At 48.9% G+C, this 24,990-nt stretch overlaps 2 long non-coding RNA genes across 3 annotated transcripts in view; one reads left to right on the forward strand and one right to left on the reverse strand.

Moving 5' to 3' along the window:
* LOC143442734 (uncharacterized) overlaps window positions 1-19,413 on the forward strand; it is a 39,358-nt gene extending 19,945 nt beyond the window's left edge. The window contains exons 2-4 of one of the 2 annotated variants that reach the window (XR_013111164.1): window positions 15,091-15,162; window positions 16,219-16,304; window positions 19,165-19,413. This is a non-coding gene — a long non-coding RNA (uncharacterized LOC143442734). The remainder of the gene's footprint in view (window positions 1-15,090; window positions 15,163-16,218; window positions 16,305-19,164) is intronic. The other variant, XR_013111163.1, reaches the window with a different exon arrangement.
* LOC117711759 (uncharacterized) lies at window positions 12,385-19,171 on the reverse strand. Its single transcript, XR_013111165.1, has 2 exons — window positions 12,938-19,171; window positions 12,385-12,860 (listed from the first exon to the last, which is right to left on the reverse strand). It is a non-coding gene; the product is annotated as an uncharacterized LOC117711759 (long non-coding RNA).
* Window positions 19,414-24,990: the final 5,577 nt, after the last annotated feature.

Raw genomic sequence — 24,990 nt, forward strand, 5'->3', positions numbered from 1 at the left:
GACATTTAAGTGGGGCTGGCTTACACTTTCAGAGGTTCAGTCCATAATGGCAGGAAGCATGGCAGCATCCAGGCAGACATGGTGCTGGAGGAACTGAGAGTTCTCCATCTTGATCTGCAGATAACCAGGAAGAGGCAATCTCTTTCACACTGGGTGACACTTGAGCACCAGCAGTCCTCAAAGCCTGCCTACACAGTGACACACTTCCTCCAACAAGGCCACACCTCCTGTGTGTAGTAGGGCCACTTCCCATGGGCCAAGCATATTCAAACCACCTCAGTGGGTTAAAAAAAAAAAAAAAGTATTTACAAAGCTGCAAGTAACACAATTAAATTCAACTTCATAAAATATAGCAAGCTCAAGCCAGGCATGGTTGTGCATATCTTACACACACATATACAATATACCATACACGCACAGAGACAATATAGCTGAGAGGAGAGGGACTGTGGACATACAAACATTGATGCCAAAAGCAGGACCTGAGCAAGAGAGGCTGTGTTGGAGCTGACTGGTGATGTGATTGTGTAAAACAGAATCAGTCTGGGCTGGCAGAGTGGCTCAGGAGATGAAGGTGCCTGCCACCAAGGCTGAGGGCCTGAGTCTGATTACGAGAGAACGGATCCAAGTTGTTCTCTGACCTGCATACCCTATTCATGTATGCATCCCCACACATACGCATACACAAAAATGAAGGGATAAATAAAATGTAACAAAATTTTAAAGAAAATACATACACAGCGTTCAATAGTAACTCATAACTGGCATGTCAGATACACCTCACCACCACGCTAATAGTGAATTCTTGGATTTGTATCTCAAGCTAGGATTAGAGGCTGATGTGTTTTGGGTGATATTATAATTATTGTTGCTTGTTTTTAATGTTTCCCCCTCCCCCTTTGTTTCCTTTTCTTAGTTCTTTTCCCTAGGGAACACACAAGTGGTTACATGAAAGCTTCAAGTCTTTTAGTGAAAACTGCTCAAGCCCCCTGCAGAGCCAACTGTTGCCAGGGCTTTCTCCAGAAAGGCTGGGGCAGGGAAGCAGCTAGTGAACACTGCTGAGTGAGAAGGGGCCAGAAGACAGGTCTGGGATGTGGGAAGGTCCGGGAGTGTCAAGATTGGAGTCAAAGCCAAGAAGAGTTGGGGCTTACAAACAGCCATAGACCCATTTCACAGGTCCAGGTAAGACTTGCCTGGGCTGGCTAGGTGTGCCCTCTGAGCTGGCCCCATGCTGGTTAGTAGGGGTCTGCACTTACACACCCCTGTCCGCTTCTGTCTGGTTAACATTCCTACCTCTGATCCCTCAGCCTCTCCTACTGTGGCTTGTATACAAAGTGTCTCCTGAATGCCTAGTAGGTTAAAGGCTTGGCTATCTGCCAACTAGCTTCCAGGCGGTGACTGGATCTTGGGGCTCTGACTGACCTACCTGGTGGGTAAGTCCCTGGGTGGATTCCTGATTTGAAGGCATTACTGCAGGGTGATAGAAACGGGAAGGTGGGTCCTTCTAGAGGAACTGTCTCACTGGGTGTGCTGGCTAGTTTTATGTCAGCTTGAAACAAGCTTAGTGTCATCTGAGAGGAGGGAACCCCAACTGGGAAAGATTCGCCTAAAGCCAGATCTTGTGAATCTGGCTTTAGGCGAATCAATAGGGCATTTTCTTAATTAGTCATCATTGCAGAAGGGTCCAGCCCATTGTAAGTAGGGCCACTTCTGGGCTGGTCTTGGGTTCTGTAAGAGAGCAGGCTGAGCAAACCAGTGAGCAGCACTCCTCCATGGCCTCCGCTTCAGCACATACAGGTTCCTGCCTGGTTTGTCTCCAGCCTTGGTGGACTGTGACTTGGGATATGCAAGTCATACCAAATGACTGTGGCCAGATATGCCAAATGAACCCTTTCTACCCATAGTTAATTTTGGTCATAGTGATACAGTAAGAACAATCCTAACTAAGACAGTAGAGGTGCCTTTGAGTGGCATTCCTTGTTCCTCACCCCTTTCTGGGTCCTTCTTTACTTCCTGTCTATCATGAGTTGAGCAATTTCCTCTACTTCATGGTGCCCAGTGCCATGTTCTACCCAACCACGGCCTCTATAGCAATGGGCTTACCATTACTGACTCTTATAACACCGAGGGCCAAAATAAATCCCTCCTCCTTTTATGTAGTTTACATCAGGACCTTTGTCCCAATGATAAAAAGATGAGCACACTGCCCACCCTGAGCCTCTTACTTTAATCCTATCTGACTGCTTGACAGTCAGTCTTCATTGTCAACTTAACTAACTGTATTTAGAATCGTGTCGGAGCTGCATGGCAGGCTATGTGTGTGAGGGAGTTTCCAGAGATTTCCCTGAGGAGGAATACCTACCCTGAATACAGACAGCACCATGCCTGCCATAGACTGTGGCTTTGGAGTAAAAGAGACTAAAAGCTAAAAAAAAAAAAAAAAAAAAAAAAAAAAAAAAAAAAAAAGCTGTGACTGTCATCCATCTCTCTCTGCTTCCTGAATTCAGAGTCAGTGTGAGCAGCTGCATCAAGCTCTAGCCATTATCCTTTCCCCTCCTTGATGGACCGTGTCCCCTCAAATTGTGAGCCCACATTTTTCTTGAGTTGCTTTTGCCAGGGGCTGTTGTAACACCTTGTAATACAACCACAGCTGGGAACATGTTTGTAGGCTCTGGGGATTACATGCAAGCAAGCATCTTTGGGGGTCTCATTATTCAGCTATCATATACCCCTAAGGTACACAGACTATCTCAGAGGCTCTAAAAAAAAAAAAAAAAAAGATTCACGGGATTAGAACCTAGAAGACAGGGAGCCTGGAATACGATAGATAGCTTTGGCATCATATTAAAATGGTCATTCAAGTCACAGATTAATAAGGGTTAGTTATGGTTCAACACCCATGCGTAAACTGAGACCCAAGGAGAGTTGGGATCTCCCCTGAGGCTTCAGGGACAACTTTCTTTCATCTTGTTTGTGTTTTTCTAAACTGACATAAGAAAGGGGAAGCAGTATTGTTCATGGTGGGCATTTTTTAAGGCAGAGAACAAATACTCCCAGATTTTTTTCAAGTGTTTTTCAGGTAAAAGCCTCTGACTGAAATCCTGAGGTTCCTGGCGGGACTTAATTGTGGGTAGAGGATCTTCCTGGGTTGAGTCCTCTATCTGGAAAGCACGGAACCCCTCAGGGAAGGCGAGAAGGAGCCAAGTGCTCACGGTGCATGCCCGGAAGTAGTACTCAGGGCGCATGCATACTGGAAGCTGCCATAGTAGTCTGCTCTTCAATGGCATGGTCCTCTGCTTCTAGGTGAAAAGCAAACACTGGGGACCCAGCTGGTGAGAATTGGTTTTGCTTTGTGCCTTTGCCCTTTGACAGAACCCACATGTGTATGCTTGGGTGACAAGAAAAAGAAAAAAGGCTGGACTATTGAGATCATGTTTTTTCTGATTCTTTATGTGGGTGCACACACAAACCACAGCAAGAATGTGGGGGCCAGAGGACAACTAGCAGAAGTCAGTTCTCCTCTTTGACCACGCAGGACTCGGGAATCAAACCTCAGTTTGGCAGCAAGCTCCTTTACCTGCTAAGCCATCTTGCTGGCCCTCGATTCTTGTTTTCATAGCATGCATTTATTATAAAAATGGTCAGTTTCATTATGGGATTTTCATGAGTGTAGATCATGTACTTTGTGCACATCCACCCTCTTGTCTCTTATCTACTCTCTTTATTCCTCTATCCCCTCATCTCCTTCTCTTCATCTATGTTTATATCTATGTCTATATTTATTCTAAGCTCGGCATATGAGAGGAAACCTTTGATGTTTGTCTTTCTGTGTCAGGCCTACTTTATTCCTCTGTTCCTGAACACTCTGGGTTCTCAGTACACTCATCAGAAGGTCTTGGTGTCTCTCTCAGAACATGTCGCTGTTCTGTGTCCGTATGGCTCTTGCTTCTTCCCCAGTTGACTCTAGATAAGTTGTTTGATTTTTCTGGGCCTCGATTCTGCAGAATCAAGGATCACACTGGACTGGTCCCCCAGGTGCTTTGCAGGATTCCAGGATTTTCCTAGCTCATGATTAAATATGTATGTATGTTAATCTCCCTCTGGTAACTTCTTTCTCCCACTCCAGAAGTCTCAGCCACCTGGTCACCGACATCTAACCCCTGTGCACACTTGCTCTGGCTCTTAGCCAGGCACACTCTTAGCCAGGTACCTGGCCCTCAGCAGACCAAGCTCTGTAAACTCCAAGGGTTGATCAGAGCCTCCGACAAACCTGCAGCCAGTCCAGGGACCAGGGGCTCGCTCTACACAGCCAGTCCAGGGACCAGGGGCTTGCTCTACACAGGCGGGGGAAGCTTTTTGACTCATTTTACTCCAGTAAAGCAGAATCCCAAGAAATGGGCTGTTAACCAGCTATCAGCCAGCTATCTAGTGAGGGGAGGGCAGTTTGGGTTTTTCCACCCTGTTTACCTTGTGTTGAGTACATGAAAATGATGTCACTGTATACCTTTCCAGCTGGTACAGGCACAAGGTCTCTAGGCCTGGACTCTGGCCCCACCTCAAAGGTTTTCCCTCTCCTTGCTCTGGTCAGCCTCTCCAGCATGGGTCGGCCGTGGTAAGGTTAGGAAGGCCAGTCAGTGTCCCACCGTAGCTCTCTCCACCAGTCCTTCAAGCTCATAGCCACACTCACAGGGAAGACTATGCTGTCTGCCTCTTTGTCCCTTCAGCCCCTCCATACCCCTGCTTCCTCAGGCAGCCTTTGAAACAGTCTCCTGGCTAGAACCCTTAGTACCAGCTTTGAGTTCAGTATTACATTTTGTTTGTTTGTTTGTTTTTTGTAGACAGGGTTTCTCTGTGTAGCCCTGGCTGTCCTGGAACTCACTCTGTAGACCAGACTGGCCTCGAACTCAGAAATCTGCCTGCCTCTGCCTCCCAAGTGCTGGGATTAAAGGCGTGCGCCACCACTGCCCAGCCTAGTATTACACATTTGCCTGGAGATATGTCCACACAACTTTGGCACTGACTGCTCCCCGCAGCATTCTGGGGTGCCCCCTGCCAGAGCAGCTCCATGCTCAGCTTCACCCCTGAGGATCTCTCTTCTCTTTTTATTGTCTCCTTCTCCGCCTCCTTCCCTTGAGGAGCCTTTCAGAGCCAGCCCCAGCCCCATGACATCCCCTTTGTGTTCTCAACATGTCTGTGCAGACGAGAATGCATTTGGCACTGGGACTGCCATGTGTGCAAGCTTTGCAAGACCCAAAGGGCCCTGAGGCTGGCAGCTCCTCCAGGAAGAGATGTGCATGGGTTCGAGAGGAAGGGGGAGACGGTGACTGGAAGGTCGGATAGATTCTGGAAGAGAGGCAGGGAGCACTCAGAGAGCTGGGAGACGCCCTTCTCAGGGAAGTGCCACAACAGTAAGACTACTTTGTGCTAACCCTGATTCTCTCTGCCACTGTCCCCTGTCTTCTCATCGCCCCTGCTTGGGAACAAGTCTCTGAGTTCTTCAGCTGTCCTCAAAGTTGGCATGGTAGAGCAGGGAGGGGTTCCCTGACCCTTGGTCAGCAGACAGGAATAGGGGACTAGTGGGTGGTACTGTAGCCCCAATTAGTCACTTCCATATCTCACACAGGAAATTGGGACTGAGCCTACCCCACAAAAGACAAAGGAAGACCTGCACCTCCTCCCACATTTTCCTGCTGAAGAGGTCAGATTTCCAGTTTTCCCAGTGGCTCTTGGATGGTTTCAACTGGACTGGCCCCAGTAGGCCTGTTGCAAGTGTCTGCCACTTAGTTAATTGTGTCCCACCAGAAGGGCATGAGGACAGAAGGTCAGAGCTCCCAGATTGGCTCCCTGCCTAGCAGCCCGACTCCTCATTTCAGAGAATGGAGGAGCCTCTTGAGGCTACCTGGGCATGGGGGCGGGGGGTGGGGGGACTCTGCTGAGCTCCCAGTACATGCCAGGCTCTACGTGGGGGCTTGAGTCACAGAGGGGTGAGACTCTCCCTCCTAGACCTCAAGAATCTAGCCCAGCAAAAATGAGCCGCAGGCTCAGATAAGAGCTGAGACCAGCTGTGTAGACACAGCTACCGGGCTACGACATCAAATGAGCAACAGCCAAGGTCACGGCACTTGGTCCCTCACAACGTCCCTCATACCAGCAGCTCCTGTTTGACGCACTTATCCTTAGGAAATATGTGTACGTGTGCCCAAAGTCAGGCAAGGCCCCAAGCAAGCTGAACTTCAGTTCTGAGTCAGTTTTGATCTCTGTTTAGGTGGACTTACATTAAAAGGGCAGTTGTGAGGGGCCGCTGACACAGCTCTGTCAGTGAAACATTCGCTACACAAGCATGATCCCCTGTACCCATGTCACATACATTTGTAATCCTAGCACTGGAGAGGCAGAGACAGACAAGTCCCCGAGACTCACCAGCCAGCCAGCCTGCATAGCCTACCTGGTGAGCTTCTGTAGAGCTGGTCTACGTAGTGTGTTCTGGGCCAGCCAGGGCTATGTGGTGAAACCCTGTCTTAAAGCATGTGAATGGCTCTAGAGAAATGGCACATCTGGCCTCCATATGCATGTGTGCACACAACCACCAGTACCCCCACATTACAGAAGCTTATACATGCACACACACATACAGAGAGAGAGAGAGAGAGAGAGAGAGAGAGAGAGAGAGAGAGAGAGAGAGGTATTGCAAAACAAAGAGACTTCATGTGACAGTTCTCAAGTCATCAGGAAGTTTCCTAAGAACAATCGGTTTGCCTGGATATAGGCAAGATGTCTCGAAAGAGCAGGGTCTGTGACAGGGGGGCAACCTAGGATCCAATTCACAAACAGAGTGAGTTCTCTAGGTTATCAGGCATCGGATGCTAGAACAATTCTTAGCCTGTGGGCTTGACCCCTTTGGGGTCAAATGTCCTGCATATCAGATATTTACATTATGATTCTTAACAGTAGTAAAATTATAGTTATGAAGTAGCAATGACGTAATTTTATGGTTGGGAACTGTATTAACGGGTCACAGCATCGGGAAGGCTGATAATCACTGGTCTAGAAGGTCCTCGTCCTGCTCATGAACAAGCCACCTAATGTCTACCACTGTGTGTTATTCAGCTGATGACTTGTGTGGCCATACAGGCTCATCGCCCTGGCCTGACCTAACACTGGCCTTTCTGACATGGAAGAGCCAGTCCTCGTCTGGAAGTCCCCCTCCTCCTACAGAGGCCGACTAGAGGATGACGTGCAGCCTCTCTGCCTTGGTTCCTATTCCCCTCATGTGCTAGCACTACTGACCATTTCCTTTAGTCAGGCTGGGCCAGCAGTTGCATTGCCTATAAATAGAAGAGTGAGATTCCCTGTAGCCTAATGAATAGCGCTGACATCCTGCCTCAGTCTGACTAGCCCTGAGTCACAGGCCCTGCCCGAGGCCCACCCTGGCTGGCCAGGCCCACACCACTGACACGCCTCAGAGGAAACATTAGGGCTGCCTGAGGGTCCCTGGGGAGGCTGAGCCAGGCTGACAGAAATTCGACTGGCATTTCCTCCCTGTGAGGCCTGCCAGGGCTACACTCCAGCTTGCTTAAAAGGGAACGAACGTGCCGAGGACCCTGTGTGTGAGAGCTACACAGAGGCAGCTGGCCTGAAGAACTGAGCAGCCCCGGCCATGCCTGGAATTGGAGGGTGGGTTCTCAGGAGACTCTATTCTATGACCCTCGATAAAGCTTTGCCTATGAAAACCCAAACTTACCCTTCCTGGTCATGAGTGGAAGCTAAGACTGCTCCGGCAGGCCACACGTTGGAAAGGGCAGGCAGGAAGCTGGACAGCATTGTGTAGCAGGGTGCAGCTGGAGGAGTCCAACTCTCATGGCCATTCTCTCTAAGAGTGAGAGATCTGGACATGCTCACTGGCTGGATGAACCATTGTCCATCTGCTGGCTTACCATGACAGAAGGTGCCTGGCAGACTCTGGTAGACAAAAAGTCTCCTGAAGGACAGAGAGGTTGTTGGCAGGACAGCTGTGTGGATAGCCTAGGCCCCTGGGAAACCCAAGCCTAACTCCTCTGAGATATCCACCCAATAGGTTCTTTGCTCCGGCCCCTCAGTAGCCACACACACACACACACACACACACACACACTCAAGCTGTCTCATACTCCCCTTTAGAGGACACATTTTTTTCTTTTTTCCTCACTGGATCTATTGGGTTATAGATGTGTTCCATGAGAGTGGGGGTCAGAATTTGCTCATCCTTAAAACACATGGCATAGATTGTCTTGTTGAATTGATGAGAGAAGAAAGAGGGGAAGGAATAAAGGGAGGGGGAAAGAAGGAAGGAAGGGTGGGCGGGAGGGAGGGCCTGTGCTTACATTGGGCATGCAGTGTCCTTATATAGCTTAAGAACTCTGGAGCAGCTCACTCCTTCATGGTCACTGTCCAAATCCCGCTCCCGCTGGGTACCACCAGGGCAAGAAGCCCCAGCTGTTCATTTGCATTCCTTGCATTTGACCCAGAAGGAGTGAGACAGTTTCTGACTCACACACAGGCATCTGTGATTTCTCAGTCCACAGGGACTAAGAAGGAAAACCTGCTCCTTCTCTGAAGGGAGGCTACTCCATTTGCAAAGCTTTGCTCACTCCCTGCCATCCACAGTGGATGGGTTTGTAGTCCAGAGCAAACCCTGGGGCCACACGGCATTTCTGCACTTCTCCAAGTCCCTCCACCACCCCCCCACCCCCCCGCCTCCCGCTTTGGGTCCAGAGGTGAGGGATCGTCCCACTGAAGTGTTCAGCTCCTCTCTGTCCCCAGCACTTGGATTCCTTGCAAAGTCCTAAGAACACTTCAAGAACCATCGTGATTTCATAGTTTTATAAGACTGAGTCAAGACATCATTCGAAGCTTCTGACCCATCTTCCAACTTGACTTATCAAGCAACAAGGGGTTTATGAGTGTGGCAAAACTCTTCAAGACCCATAGTGGTCTGCAAGTCAGGGATGGTTGGAAGCAAATAGCAGCATTTTGGTTGCCAGGGTGACAGAGGCTGTTAAGAGGCAGGGATCTGAGAATATTATCCAGGAAGCATTGCTCCTCCCCAAAGAAAACAGTGGTCCTCCATAGAGAGACACTGAGCTGCCTCCTGTTGGATAGAGAACCCAAGCCAAAGTCATGCAGCAAGCTGGGCCCCTGCCTCTTCAGTGTTCCCTCCCTGTAGAAGCACTGCTGTGACTGGAAGTAGCCAGTGGCTGATCCTCCAGGTTGCTGGATCCTGGCCTGGCCCAGGCCTATCAACACCAGAGAGGCTTTAAGGAGTGTGTGTATGTCTATGAATGCACCACAGTACTCACCAGCTGCTGCACCTTCTCCAGCCCATGCTGGTGGCCAGATGTCCTGACATGGCCCAGCATGTGCCTAAAGGGTGGGAGGGAAGAGCCTGAACTGTGGGCTAGGGCCAGAGTAATTCTACAATTACAGTGTCCAGAGCCATGAGCACATCCAGATGTGAAGAAAGCTCTCTTTTGATGTGAGCCCGGGCGCCTATGACTACAACCTCCGAGGCCCGGGCTGGCCAGGGGAGGAAGGAGTACTATGGTAGACCTAAGTCAGTGTTGCGTGCCCCCAGAGGCATTCCATCCTCAAAAGCCCCTCCCCCAGATACCTGCCACAGGCCACGAGAGTCCTTTTATTTTTATCTCTTTATTTTGAGACAGTCTAGCTGCATAGCCCAAGCGAGCCTCAAACTCTTTATTCTCCTAATTTGATCTCTTGAGTGCTAGGACTACAGGCAGATGAAAGAGGTCCTTTTTAAAAATAGAAGCATACACCCTAGTACGTGAAAAGTCCTAGGTTCAATTCCATAGCACTGTAGACCCCACTGTCCTCACCGCTCAATGTGACAGTCATCTGCACTCAGCCCATACTGCCTCCTGCACTCCCTCCTTCCCACCATCCATCCTCCAGGCTGTTCTGAAACAAATCCCAGGCATGACATCATCTCATACATAAATATTTTGCTATGTGTCTCCACAAGGACTATTCCGGACGAAAACCTACCAGGAACCACTGCGATACCACCACGGCACATTAAAACAACCAATCATCCCCGGTATTAGCAAACACTAATATGGTTGATGCTCCATTTGTGTTTAATACCTAGTTGGTTTTTGTCAGTGTGGGTTCAGAACCAAATGAAGCCTGTGTGATGCCTCCACTTGGTTCTTCTCCCGAGCCTCTTCGGGCCTCAAGGTTTTTCGTTTTATCTTTGCTTACAATTTATTTACCAGGAGAAACTAGTCTGTCTTGTGGCGTCTGGCTGTGTCTGGACTCTGCTGATTGCTGCTCTGTGGTGTAGCTGCACAGGTCCCTTTCCTCGCCTACTCCTGAATGGCCAGTTAGGCAGAGAGGCTGGGTCAGGGTCAAGTGTATGCTTTAGTGTTTGTTTTGGCAAGACTATATCATTAGACGGCATTGAGTTGTGTCAGGAGACAACACATGGTGAGCACTTCTCTCTCTCTCTCTCTCTCTCTCTCTCTCTCTCTCTCTCTCTCTCTCGTGTGTGTGTGTGTGTGTGTGACAGTAACCATTGTTGTGAGTGTATGTATTTGATATCTGTTTTGAGATGGAATCTTGTTATGCAAATCGATTCATTAAAAACTGAAACTGATGTCTGGGTACACACATGTGACAGATATAGTATGTATATATGTATACATATATGTGTAAATATATGTTTTTATTTCTTGAGACAAGCTCTCACCTTGTAACCCAGGCTAGCTTCCACCATTCGGCTATAGCCTCTAAGTGCTGGGATTTCAAGCGTGAGTCACCACATCCATTTGGTCTTAGAATTCACTCATTTTGCATTGATTGGTTGGAATCCATCTCTAAAGGACTGCCCTCCCCTCGCACTGGTTACAAAGAGATTCTGGTTAATAGGCCCTTTCAAAGTCCCTCACCTTTCTCACTGGACCTCTAGGCTAAGTGGCCTAAAGCAGGCAGATTTCTCACCAACAAACACAGCACACTGGCTTTGCATGCATTCCGAGCTAGACTGCATCTACATCATGGGGCATGATGGTGGAGTCAAAGGCCCCAAAGCCTGGGAACTAGGAACTCAGACTTGAGTGCAGGACCTGCCAGTCATAAGCCCTAGGACATAGACAGATCCTGGAGACCTGGGCTTTGTAATGTGGGGATCCCTCCTTACCAGAACTAACACAGGTCCATGCATTCTCACTTGGGCCCAGGGCCCCTTGCTTGGATTTTTTTCCTGGACTCTGTAGCACCTCCCCAGGAATGCTGTCTTTTTTCCTGGCTGACTCTGGAAGGGGCACAGGGCTTTGATCGACCCTTCTTCTTGGTCCCAGGATGCCCTGGGCATGTGTTCATCTAAGTCAATGTGTCAATGTCTTAGTTTCTATTTTATTGCTGTGAAGAGACCAAGGCAGATTATAGGAAAAAAAAAAAAAAAGCATTTCATTGGAGGCTTGCTCACAGTTTCAGAGGGTTAGTCCATGATCATCGTGGCAGGAAGCAGGTTGGCACGGCAATGTAGTAGTAGCTGAGAGCTACCCACCAACACTCTGCCTTCCTTTTTGGCCACAAAGAAACCACATTAATTCCAGCTTGCTTAGGACCAAGCTACCTCCTTAGAGGTGCTTCATTATCTGATCTGTAGAAGGACACCAGAGTTATCCAAACACCTAAAATCTCTTGACAACTGAGCTAAAATCATCATTTCCCTCACGGCCACAAGCTCCTTGAAAGCAGAAAAGGGCCCGGTACCTCAGACTGGCCACACTAATGGGGGATTGTAAAATCAAATATATAAATGGATAGAGTGGTATAGGAGGCTCTAGACTGAGAACTCTTAAATAAAACCTTCATGAAAACATCACAAGACCAGTTTACCACCACAGACTCCTAGAAGCCACTCCAGTAAGTTCAGAGGTCAGCAAAGAACAAGGAGAGAAGGCAAAATGGCCTCTGTACATGGAGACTGGAAAGCAGGACACACCAGAAAAGAAAAATGGGCAATGGTCCTTGCTTGAGCACGTTTGTCAGCCACCTGCTGTGCAGCAGGTGGACCAGACACCCCCACCCCCAAGAGTCAGGGAGCTGATGTCTAGGGCCTTACACATGAAAGAGAGATTGCTCCTGAGGGGTCTGGGCTCTGCACCCCTTGGCCGCAGTGTCTGGTTTTACAGTAAATTTTTGTGATCCTTTTTACTAAGCCCACCCAATATTCATCACTTCGACTGCATTAACCATCCCTCCCTGGGTTCCCTGTGGCAGTTACATGACCTCGGACAAGTCTTTCTACCTTCGCAAATACATTTCCTCAACTAGAGAATGAACCTGCTGCCCACATGCAAACAGACGCCCAAGACATGATACTTGAACATTCAAAACAGATTTATTCAGAACCATCAAAATCTGGCAAAAGCCACCATCCTCAAGATAGCTAAACAAATGCTGCCTGTCCTGCAGAGAAGCGGCTGCCCCCCCCCCCCCCACTGCACATGGAGGAGGGAATTTGAAAACACACTAAGAGAAAATAGACATGCAATACCACGTGACCATCCAGAAAAGACAAGAAGAACCGCTAGAAAGACAGGTGAGTGGTGGGCCAAGGCTGGAGGACCGGCCATCAAAGGGATGGATGGAGCTGCCCAGGGCAGGTAAGAACTATTCCAACCTGATGTTGATAGATACAAGGGTGTGTGTTTCTGGGAAAAACACACACACACACACACACACACACACACACACACACTTGGTGTTTTCTTTCTTCTTTGTTGGCTTCATCCTCACGTGCATTCCAACTTGGCCACCAGCAATTCCAAGCTGACATTCTGTCAGTTGAGCAACTCCTGTGAAAAGATGCAATTGAAGTCCCATGGTAGGAAAACTCAGCAGTCTGTTCACAGGCCCGGAACACAATGCCTACCTCTAAAGCCAGGGGGTGAGGCTGGTCATACTTGAATCCTGGTGAGACAGAGCAAAGGATGACCTTTTGGAGGAACAAACATCATCAGAAACAAGGTCCATGGAAAATTGACAGCTGCCTGTCTCTCTACCTAGCCAGTGTATTGTGTCTTGTATTGTGGCATTACCAGAAAATTCTGCAACGGCCAAGCCATCAGGCACAGACCCTGTCTCCATCCAGAGCTGCTCCTGACACAGGAGTCAAACAGGAAAGCAGATGGGCATGGTGGTACACAGCTATGATGCTAGCACTATGGAGATGGAGCTAAAAAGATTATGAGTTCAAGGTCAGGCTAGACTGTATAATAAGACTCTGTCTCAAATCAAAAAGGGGCTGGAAGTATACCTCAGTGGTAGAGTACTTGCTTAGTATGTCTAAAGCCCTGAATTCAAACTCCAGTACCAAAGGGGCAGGGGAATGTTGTGGGTGGGGACAGAGGGAATACTGCTTCTTTGCAGTTCTGCAAAATAGAAAACCACTGGGTGCCTGCCCCCAAGACATCTGACAGGGAAGGGGGAGCTGTGCAGAGGCCCCAGGTCTAAGCCAAAGCCCACAGCTGTCGGCATCTGAACTTGAAACTCCCCTGGGGATGGATACCTCCTCCTGACCTGGGCTTCAGAGGCAAGGTCCAGAGCCATCCACCCAACTGAGTTCAGGGCCAGAGGCCAAAGAAGCAACTGCCAGGAGAGGTCAGCCTTGCAGGATCAACAGCAGAAGACAGCAACTACCATGTGAAGACCCAAATGTCACCTCAGTGTCAGGCAGTGTAACTACCCTCCGAGGGATCAGCTCCCTGCTGAAGGCATGAGTGTTCGCTGCTCAAGGGTCCTCCTGGAAGGGAAAAGGCAGGCAGAAACAGTGTCGGATCTGTATGTAAAACTAGACATTCTATACAGGACTCCTGTAGCTATCAAATAGGCAACAAGCACAGAGAGGATTTGAGCCTTCCCAGGGTGGCGTCCTTGATCTGATCCCAGTACTTGAGCTCAGAGGGGTTTGTGGCCCAGGTACAACAAGGCTGCTGAGGGTCACATCCCATCCCCACTGGGAAATGGCTGGAGCCAATGCTGTGCAATCCCCCCACTGAGGTGCCGGCCGAGTCAGCCTGTATGGCCTTCCTGCTTTCAGGAAAGCAAGCTTCATGGATACCATTGCCAAGAGTATGCACTCTGCTGCTGAGAGGGATGGGCAGAGAAAAGGGCATGAGCCAGGCTGAAGAGGGGGAAGGCCTATGCCAAGCTGGGCAAGAATGGCTCCATCACTTGCCCCTACCCCCTACAAAGGAAGCCTGAGGGCCTGGCCCAGAGCCCAGAGGCTCCAGGAAAAGAGTGTTCTCAACTCCCATCCGCCAATTCCAAGACAGGCTGGCTGGCTGGCTCTGCCGACCTGCTGGAAAGCAGCTACCCACTTCCTGGAGCCAACAATGGAGCCTCGGTCAACTTACCGTGCTGACCACCAACTCAGCTCATCCTCAGGCTGTACTTCCAGAGCTGACTTGGCAGAGGAGGGGAGGCAGTTTGCCAAATACCATGGCACCCCAGTAGCAGGGGCTTTCCCTCCACACAGGCCCCAAGCATGCCTACGTTCCTTCCTGGCTATCTCTGAGCAGAGCAACAGCAGGCATCCAGTCTTAACACTGTTACCCAGAGACAGATGGCTATTCCTGTCTATAAAGGGGACTTACCTGTGCCCTACTTAGAGCTTGGATTAGTGGTAGTGTGACAGAATGGCCACTGAGGGTCAGGTCAGTAGACACTTGCCATCTGGAAGCTAGGGAAGTGACCCACCCTACTGTGGGTCAGACATCTGTTCCCACCCACCTCTGGATACAATGACCAAGTGATTGCTGTTTAATATTATATATACTAGGGGGGCTGGAGAGATGGCTCAGTGGTTAAAAGTACTTGCTGCTCTTCTAGAGGACCTGTGTTCAGTTTCCAGCACCCACACTGGGTAGCCTGCAACCACCTATAACTCCAATTCCAGAGGATCTTGACGGTCTCTTCTGGCCTCTGTGGGCACCAGCATGCACATAATATATATACTGACAAACATATACATAAAAATTCACTATGTTTCTTATATACTAACATTGAATACCACTATTATTACAGAAGCATCATTCATCTTGGGAGTCAGAATTGGAGATGTGAATCCCAGCTCTGTCATTTCCTGTACTGCCCTCAGTAAGTCCCCTGGTCACCTTTGCCTGCCAGAGGCAAATGGTCCCATCCTCCAAAGGGCTCTCTTCAGTTCCCTCTTGTGAGCCTGTAGACTGATGGTTCCTCCTGGCTGCTTACCAAAACACAAAGGCATGCAAGAAAAGCCTATGGCAAGCCCAGGCACCCACCCCAGGTTCCTCTCGATTCCTGCAACTCTGATCTAGGGTGTATCAACAGACACCGGGAACACAGGCCTTTAACACTCCTCAAGTGATTCAAGGGTCAAAAGGCCGGACAGAGCTGTCAGTCAGGGACATCCGCTGTGAGGTGTCCATTCCCTCCAGCAAGACTTCTTGAGTTCCTGGCTGGAAGGCACTGAGTGGCAGACATCTCCATATCCTCCTTGGGAAAAAAAATGAAAGAAATCCAGGCTCCTGAAGGCACAGGCCTGTAGCTCACTGGGTGAGAGGCCTGGCTTCCTTAGAAGCCCCCTCTGACTCAGTGGATAAAAGTGCTTGCCCTGTAAGACTGACAGAGCTGAGTTCAATTCCCCAGAACCCATATGAAGGTGGAAAACCTAACTAACAGAATAATACATTTTTAAAAGATGCCATCGAGATGGCTCCACAAGTAAACGGCAGCTTGATCCCAGGAGACCTGCAGACCTCAGACCTCCACAGGTGCACATGGCACGTGTCCCTCCCCTCCAAAAGTCCCCATCCTGTTAACGGGGTGTGGCCACAGAAAAGGTGGGGAAGGCCTGGCTCACAACAGATAGTTCAGGGATGGGTGTTTATGAATCTCATTCTTCCCTCTGACCCAGTGCTCAACAGCAGTTGAGAGCAATTCCTTCTATTTGGGAGGGGGAAAAAAAGCATCAGTTTGCTTTTTAGGAACTAATGCCAGGCATAGTAGCACATACCTTTAGTCCCAGCTTGGGAAGCAGAGGCAGGTGGCTCTCTTGTCAGTTCTTCTGATGTCTGGGTGTGTAGATGTGTTCCTATGTGTATGTGTGTGTAAGGGGTGGAAGTCCACCTCAGAGTGCCTTCCTCAATCACTCTACGCCTTATTCTTTGACAGGGTCCCTCACTGAACCTGGATTTGGCTAGACTGGGTGGCTGGCCAGGCCCATGGAACCGTCTCCGTCTGTCCACCTGAGCTCACAGGTGAGCTGCCATGAGTCCAGTGTGGAACCTGTGATAAGCACTTTACTGAGCCACCTTCCTAGCCCTGCACTGTTGAAAGGCTTTGGTAAAAGAATGAAGACCACGGGAAGGAACAAGGAGGTTTGGGGCAGGGCAGGCAAGGGCAGAGGGGTTCTACCTAGGGGAGGGTGGTGACTGAAGTTAGCAAAGGCCAGCAAAGCTGCAAGGAGCTCATGGAAAAGCGGTTGCCCTTGTCCATTTCAAATTCCAGTCTCATTCCACAAAAGCCCTACTCTACCTTGCCCAGCAAGGGGAAATCCAGTCAACCTTTACCCAGCAAGTCACCAGCAGGCAGTGCCTGAACAAACCTGGCCTCTTAAAAACCATCCACAGACTGAGGCCTGGCTGGCAGGACAGTCATGGTGGTCCAGCATACACCATGCACTCAGAGTGTCTTGTCAGAGGATGAGTGCTTCCAAGCTGGCTCCTCCTGGTGACCTGAAGATGACTTTCCCCTGCTGACGTGAGGTCCTTGAGACGCTGGGTGATTTTCTGTAGCGGGCCCCGTGATACTTAATGCTCATCCCCCACCCTGTCTGTCCATCCAAGGACAAGTTCCCAGCCCAGCCTCAGCTGGCAGACAAACAGTTGCTTTGAGATTTGGTGACATTGCTGTGGCTTGGTCGTGGTAGGAAAGAAGAGCATGTCACAAAATCGCTCCTGTTGAAAAGGCCCAGGGTAGTTGTGAGCACATGTCTACAGTCTCGGTGGTAGGAGGCAGAGGCAGAAGGATCAGGAGATGGAGGCCAATTTTGGCTCCATGAGAGCCTGTTTCATAAACGGATGGATGGATGGATGGATGGATGGATGGATGGATGGATGGAAAGGCATGTATGCTGCTTTGCAGTTCCTCTCCATACCCAGAGGCCCCCAAGTCAAAATACATGCAGGATGGGGCTAGAAAAAAGTAGAGGTATGGGCTGAGCATGGAGGTGTTGTCTGGAGGAGATGAACAGGGATGGAGAAGAAGCAAGTTCTGGGATCACAGCCAAGGAGAAATGCCCAGATCAAAGTAGCCACTGGCTCTCAGTCTTCACTTGAAGCTAAAACAAAACAAAACCAAGTTCCTGTCCTACTTCTCAGGAAGCAGGAATGGAGGAATCCTGTAAGACAGACAACCCTTTCCCTCGTATGAAACAGGGAGGCCTAGGAATGCGTGCCCCCAGTCCTCCCCCACCCATGCCGACCCTCCCCGAAAAGAAGTCCTGAACATACGTGCAAATTAATGTGTGAGTCACATTAACTGTTTCAACAACCAAGACATGCCCACTTGTCGGTATTTTGGGGGGTTACACTGCAATCTAAGAACAGGAAGAAGATTCTTCCATCCTGGAAGGGCTAGCAGGGCAAGTGCTGGGTTGGTGGCACAGCTGCCCCGATGCACACTGCAAGAACAATAAGGATTTTTAGGGGCATTATGACTGAGTCAGGAAACACAGCTGCCCCTGAAAGTCCCTCATTTTTCTTGCTGTCCTTGAACGCTCTCCACGTAAGGTGGTCGGTCATCCAGCCTATGTGAGGCGAGGTAGAACACTGGTCCCTTTACCCAACCCTGATCCATCGCCCGCCCCACCCTCTCCCCCCCACCCCACACACAATCAATCTAGAACCCAGCTGGTGCATTCAGCCACAGAGTTCCATGGACTTGAACTAAGGAATATGGTTCATTTGGCCCCCAGGTGGGACATGGATCCACCCTGCTGCAACTGGTCCCGGGGGTCAAGTGAGGGTCTCAGGTCTAATGTGGCTCAAGAAGGTAGGAAGGGCCTCTAGTGTATTCACAACAGGGTCCTGTGGAGGCTAGGTCTGATTCAGATAAGAAGAAAACTAGCTCGGCCTGGAGGCCTAGAGCCAGCACTGTCTCCCCTCTCAGCCTCTGTGGAAGAAAAACATACAGGTGTGAGTCTGAGAAAGTCGAGACAGTTAGAAAGTTGGGCTCTGCCCTGCTTTTCTAACAGCACCCTGGCCTGGGGTACCCTACAAAGAGGACAGAAGGAACTTTTACCATCATGATAGCTCCCATTAAAAAGCAACCCCCAAAAGAAACCAAGTCAGGCAAGACGGTGTACACCTGTCATATTATCATTTGGGAGATGGGTACAGGAGCAGCCTTGGCTACATGGTGAGCTAAAAGCTAACCTGGGCTACATGAGAAACTACTGTCTTAAACAAAATCAGACCCACAAGCCAAGGGCTGGAGAAATGACTGGGGTGAGGTGCTGCTGTGTAATCCCTAGTACTAGAGTTCAGCCCAGCATCCATGTAACAAGTCAGATGTCCCACAGACACCTTTAACTCCGGCTCCAAGGGTTCTTCCTTGCCACTAGGCATGCAAACCTGCACACACACACACAATCTAACGAGGCAAGGAGATGGCTTCTCAAGGAGAAGGCCATCTCTGGGTTCTCTAGGACTGCTAGTTTATCTATCCACAAGTTGTCCATCGCCGAGTAACACAAAAAGCTGTGAGTTGAGAGACAACAGGGGCAGGGTGCTGCTTGAACCTGGAGACCAGGCTGGCCCTCAGGCTTCTCTTTTGTACCTTGCCCCGCCTTTCACAGACAGTCCAGAGCTTCAGGTCGACCTACCTATGCCCTTCTACTGAAACAATGAGCAAAGACAGACTTCAGGAATGTTCCACAGGTTTTTTTTTTTTTTTTGGGGGGGGGTTGTTTGTTGGTTTTTTGTTTTTTGTTTTTTTTTTTGTTTTTTTGTTTAAACTATCAAACTGATTCTGGGGAATTTCAAGCTCTAAGAAGTGTAGAGGCGTCAGAAAATGGCAAAAAGGAAGGACCAATAACTGACTTTTTTTTCCTTGTAGAAAAATGGAAAAAACAAAATGAAAAACTTTTCAGGGCCAGTGAGATGGCTCAACAAGTGAAAGCACTGGTAGCATAAGCCTGCTGACCTGAATCCAATGCCCAGATCCCACAGTGGAGGGAGACAAGACACTACTGAAAGCCATCTTCCGCCTTCCTCATGTGTGCAGAGCAGGCATGTGCACACATGTGCATTCTCATCCAGTGTCTCCCTCCACCACACACATCCTAAAATAAAAACTTAAAAAGATCTTCCAGACTTGGGGTCTTATTTAGACTCTTCTTCAATGGATGGTTTCACCTGTTTCAGGCCTGGGTGAGCCACCTGCCAACAGGGGGATGATTTGAAGCACCAGGCTGTCAAAACCTGGAAGACCTGAACATCCCACAGAACCTGGTCTTTCACTGAAGGCCATTCATCAACAGGACAGTTGGTTCTGCCCAGGCCACTCTACCTAGGTTCCCCAAAGGCTACCATCTACCCTACTGACACTGGGAGTGGGACTTGTCCAGTTAAGACAGGCTCTGTGGGGCCATGAGCTCTGCCTAGTACACAGGACACTTTCTTCTCAGAAAAGGCATCCCTGAGGAAGACAGAGACTGGAAGACAAGGCTTTCTCAGCGTGTGACTGAAAACTATTTCCATGGCTGTCTTTCATGTTTCGTCAATAGGAGTAATAAGCCTTATTCTGCAGGGCAATGTGAGGATAGAAAGAACCCAAGTAGACAAAGTGATTGGCACCTTCAACAAGTATAATCCACTCTATGCCAAGGGCTGGGCGGGACTGTGAGAATGCTTACCCTTTAAGAGGCCTGGGGATAGGGGTGAGGTGTGCCCTGCTGTGCCCCAGCACCGACAACACATCTTCCTCCCCGGGCTCCAGGTCCCTTCGTGGCTCATACTAAGAGAAATGAGCCCACTCCAGTCTTGCCCAACTGTACTTAACACTTACCCAGAGCTTCCTGCCCTGACCGAGATCACAGCCATGTAAACTAAAACCCAGATGGTCCCCAAACACTAGGACCCACATCACCTGCGCCTCTGTGACCATGTCATGCTTTGTCTGCTAAGCAGCCCATCTCCACAGCTCCTGTTGTGCCACCTGCTGCACAGGTGTGTCCCCCACATCACAGACAACACTAGCTCCCTTCCTACTAGCTACATAAACCTACAAGGGTACTTCACTCCTGGAAGTTTAGGGTTGAGCTTGTGAGACTGGGGTCTACCCGCCTCACTGATGGTCTGGAAGAACCCACCCTCCTCCCCCCCCCCAAAAAAAATTGTGTAAAGGACTCAGAATTGTGCTTTCCCTGAAATGGTCTGGTCAAGACTGGCTGTCATCACCATCCTCTTTGTGTCTCAAGGCTTAGCTCACCTCTTCTGGGTGACCTTTCTTGACCTCAGCCCATCCCTGGGCTAGAATATTTTTCTGCTCCACTGCCTCAACACACACCACGCTGTGTAACACTAAGCCATCTCACCTCTTGGTCCACCCCATCTGAAAATGATCCCAGAAGTGCTTTCATCACTCTCTCATGAGCGGGTCTGGAATCCTCCTTGACAACAGTCTCCCTGGCAATTCTTGGAACTCCTTACCATTTTGGTGCAGGGGCTCAAAACTGAAGTGGGATCTGACACCTGGCAGGGATCAGAGGAACACCTCCCTGCTATGCCAGATGATAATTTTAGCCACTGGCAAACCCTGGCCACCCAACCCTGTATCACTAGGCTTCCCAGAGTCCTCACTTTGCACAGGCCTATGATGGGCATATATTTTTGGCTGAATTGGCCTATGATGGGCATATGCTTGGGGACCAATTGGCTCATGCCTTTCTTCTGGGGCTGATGAGCCACCAGGGCTTACCAGGGAGCTGGAGGGAGGGGAGGTTTCCCATCAAACAGAATCCCTAAAATAGCCAGTTACCCACAAAACCATGATAGAAGGGAAAAAAAAAAGCTAACTAGGTATCAGCCCTTGTTTGGAATGCGCTTTAGAGGGAAAGCTATGTACTAGCCCCACCCTAGCTAGAAAGTGGCCCAGGGAGAAGGTGCCAGGCCTGAAGAGTCATGAGGAGAATCCGTCCTACAGAGAGAAGCCACTGAGGCAAGAGCTTGCCCTTTGTGGCCAGGTTTGCAGGTCAGGGGCCATTGCCTGCAGGACTTGGTTCTCCTTCCAGTTATCTCAATGAGTCAGTTCCAGGGCAGCAGGCTGTGGGTCGAAGGACAGAGGCTCTGCTGGATTTTATCCTGGGCCACACTGAAAAGCCTTTTTTGGCCTTTCTGGCCTATGCTGAACATGCCAGGAGATCTGCAAGTCATTCAGCAAAGCTGCTGGCTTTACCATAACCAATCTCTCTCTGCCAGAAATTCTTTTGGTAAGAACATTCACTTGGCTGTCCCTCAGCAGCCCCAGCAACAGCACTATCTGGTCTATGCCGACAGCTGGTACATCATGGGGCACAATTCAGCACCCAGAGGGTGGAGACCCAGGTGCCCCTCAGTACTACTGGAACTGGGCCTAGATGTACTTTCCATATAAACACATGTATCTGCTCCCAAGACCACTGCACGTCCCTTCACTCATGTTTGCAGACCAGTGAGAGTACATTACAGAGGGATGTGATATTCTGGCCACTCCTTACATGGACTGCCTAGGAATCCAAACTGTGCAAAAGTGCTTCCCCCTCCGAGCCATCTGTTTCTATAAAATGTTAGTAGAACATAGGTATGCACTTTCTACGGCCACTATGAGGCCACGATAACAGAACAAACCAGAGGCATACCTCAACCTCATGGGATCCTGTCAACCACCTATCTGAAGCCGATGATACCATAAGATGAAATGTGTGTGCCACACCTAACCTACCAGCCATGTGCTACTTGGCAATAGCACATTATGGAGAATGGTTCTTCCTCTTTTGAGATCATGGGGCTGTCTGGAAGCTGTAGCTCATGGCCACTATCCAGCAGTGAGAGAGATTCATACCGCGTATTGTCAGCCCAGGAAAAGGGCAAAATTCTAAGGGCAAGGCTGGAGAGATGGCTCAGCGGTTTAGAACACTTGATGCTCTTGCAGAAGACCCAGGTTTGGTTCCTAGCACCCACATGGCAACTCACAACCTGATAACTTCAGCTACAGGGGATCTGATATGTTCTTCTGGCCTCCGTGGCATAAAGTATGTATGGCACACATACAGGCATTCACATATACATATGAAAAACATTTTTTAAAAAAACAAACTCTTTTTTTTTCTTGATTTTTAGAGACAGCATTTCTCTGTGTAAATGCCCTGGCTATCCTAGAACTTGATTTGTTGACCAGAATGGCATTAAACTCAAGAGATCTGCCTCCCTCCTCCTGAGTATTGGAATTTGTACCACTACACCTAGCCAAAAAAAGGAAGGAAACTTCTAAGGGCAGATTTTAGTAAATGCTTATTGAGACAAGTGATGCAGCTTACTGGTCTAGACCCTACCTACATTACCATATACAATGCCCCAAGTTGGATCAGACAGACAGACAGACAGATACACAGTAAGTACATTTTGTAAGGTTCAGAAATCCTAAGCTGAACCATTGTTAAGACAGAGACTTCCTTAGTTATAAGACATGACCCTCACTGCATAAAATATTTGTAATTTGAATTAAAAAAAAAATGCTTCTGCTTGCTTCTGAGCCATGGTTGCTCACATGCACCAGGCACCACTGGCTACATATAAAAGACACGTAAGCAAAGCCTGCTGAGCGAGCTCACAAGGCCTGTGACAAGCAGCTGGAAGAGCTGAGCAGCAAAGTCCAGCCACCGAAAGTGGAAGAAATGTGGTTATTTGGGCAGCTCGCCTGCAGGCTGGCTGCCTCCTACCGTAGCCAGAAAAGAACCCTAGAAAGAGGACTCTCCGCAGCTCTGAACACAACACTGTTGTCGCCTTAATTAAGTGGACACTACAGTAAGAGCCACAATCTCTTACCCCAGTCTCTCAGGCCAGATGTGCTTGTGACCGCTCAGGTTTAGACTGGAACATGACACCTATGCTACTACTACACATTATGCAACAACCCAGCGGGGCAGCAACTGTAATCAAACATGTTAATACCGCTGCAATGAGGCTTATGAATATTCATACTCCCACGATAAATACAGACTAATAGTCTCAGGTCAGTTTGGTCCAAGTTTTCCCAAAGATTTAGTTACCAACGGTGAAACTTGGGGTTTTCAAAGTTCTGTGGGGTTCAGAATTTGGGAAATAGGGTGTGGGCCTGTGGCGGCAGCAGCGGCTATGGAGTGCAGACACTGTACCTTGACTCCTGGCCTTGGCTGGGCAGCACTCTGAGTCTGGCCAGATGGCCTTTACTGCAGGTAGATACAAGAAAGCAAACACAAGACATTCAGCAATGACACACTGGATGAATACACACTCCCAGACAGCTTTTCCCTCCAAAACACCAGCTACTAACAAGGCTAAACGTGGAGACAGTTAGTATTATCAGAGATAGTGGAGTCAAGAATGAATAGCTCCCCTATTCAATTTATGCAGACAAGGACAAACTCCTCTGGTCACTGCTGTGGTCTGAGGGGCAGACCTGATGGGTTGGGTTTATCAGGAGACGAGAGGTGGGTGGGAGCTGAAACTTTAAAGACCCCATTCTTGGTTTTCCCTTGTGTACTTTTTCAGAGCCTCCCTGTGGCCAAAATTCCATTTGGAAACCTAAAATGATTTATCTCATCACAACTTCCTAGAAGCTAATTAGAAAAAAAAATGTGCTAATTGGATAATTTGGTTTCAGATGTTCTAATTATACTTCTTGGTGGGAGGGGTATAAATTAGAATAAAAATATAAAATATAACAGGAATTTTTCCAAAAGTATAAAAAAAAAAAAAAAAACACCCAGAAAGCCTAAGGTATACATTTCCAAAAATAATCTTAAGGTAGATTAAAATTTAAAAAAAAATTTTAGTGTGTGTGTGTACATGTGCGCACACACCCTTAGGACAAAGAACAAATCATGTCCTTCTACCATGTGGGACCTGGAAATCGAACTCAGGTCCTCAGGCTTAGCAGCAAGCACCTTTACCTGCTGATCCATTTTGTCAGGCCAAACTAAGATTATTTATTATAATATGTCCCATTATACAAAGACAACCCATCTCCTAGAAAATGCATAGCTCTTCCCCACTATAGGATGTCTGAAGAGACTCTAAGGGGTGGCTCCCACCCGACCTGGAATTAAATGAATTTTCTCTGTTTAGTGCAACCCAGTTTCAGCGTTCTGAAGTGTCAAGCCCTCTTTCTTAACACCACTCCTACGAGTGACGACCAGCAATTTCCTCATCGTCTAAGATTTCTTAACCCCAAATTGGGAAAGAAGTTCTTGATTCCACTGGTGATTTCTACCTCGCCCTGGCACTGGGCAGATCTGTGGGAGTAATTTTACTCCCTGATTGGGAAACACTTTGGGTCTGGCTGAGAACCACTTTGGGAACAAGATGGCAAAGGAGATAGCAGGGGTAGGGGGCTCGAGGGACGGAGGTGAGGGTCTACCTGGGAGAGCATACCCTTCAAACACCATGTACCTGGGTCAGATGTTCTGTTAGTGTTGGCAGGGGCCTGGCACACCTGCCTGATAAACGCAGTGCTACTGGGAACTCCAGGCTGTGTTTAGTCAAGGCTAGCTGCTCCAGCCACCTGCTGCAGTACTGCTTACAGCCCAGTGCTGGGGTAAAGGTCCATCCCGACATTACAGAAAGGAAGAGAGCACCTTCTTGGGTTCTCTGCAGCACATGTGTTCATGGGGCAAATATGGACATTGAAGAGGTCAAACTGAGG

This window comes from Arvicanthis niloticus, chromosome 6 (genome assembly GCF_011762505.2).
Source record: "Arvicanthis niloticus isolate mArvNil1 chromosome 6, mArvNil1.pat.X, whole genome shotgun sequence".
Classification (NCBI taxonomy): Eukaryota; Metazoa; Chordata; class Mammalia; order Rodentia; family Muridae; genus Arvicanthis; species Arvicanthis niloticus.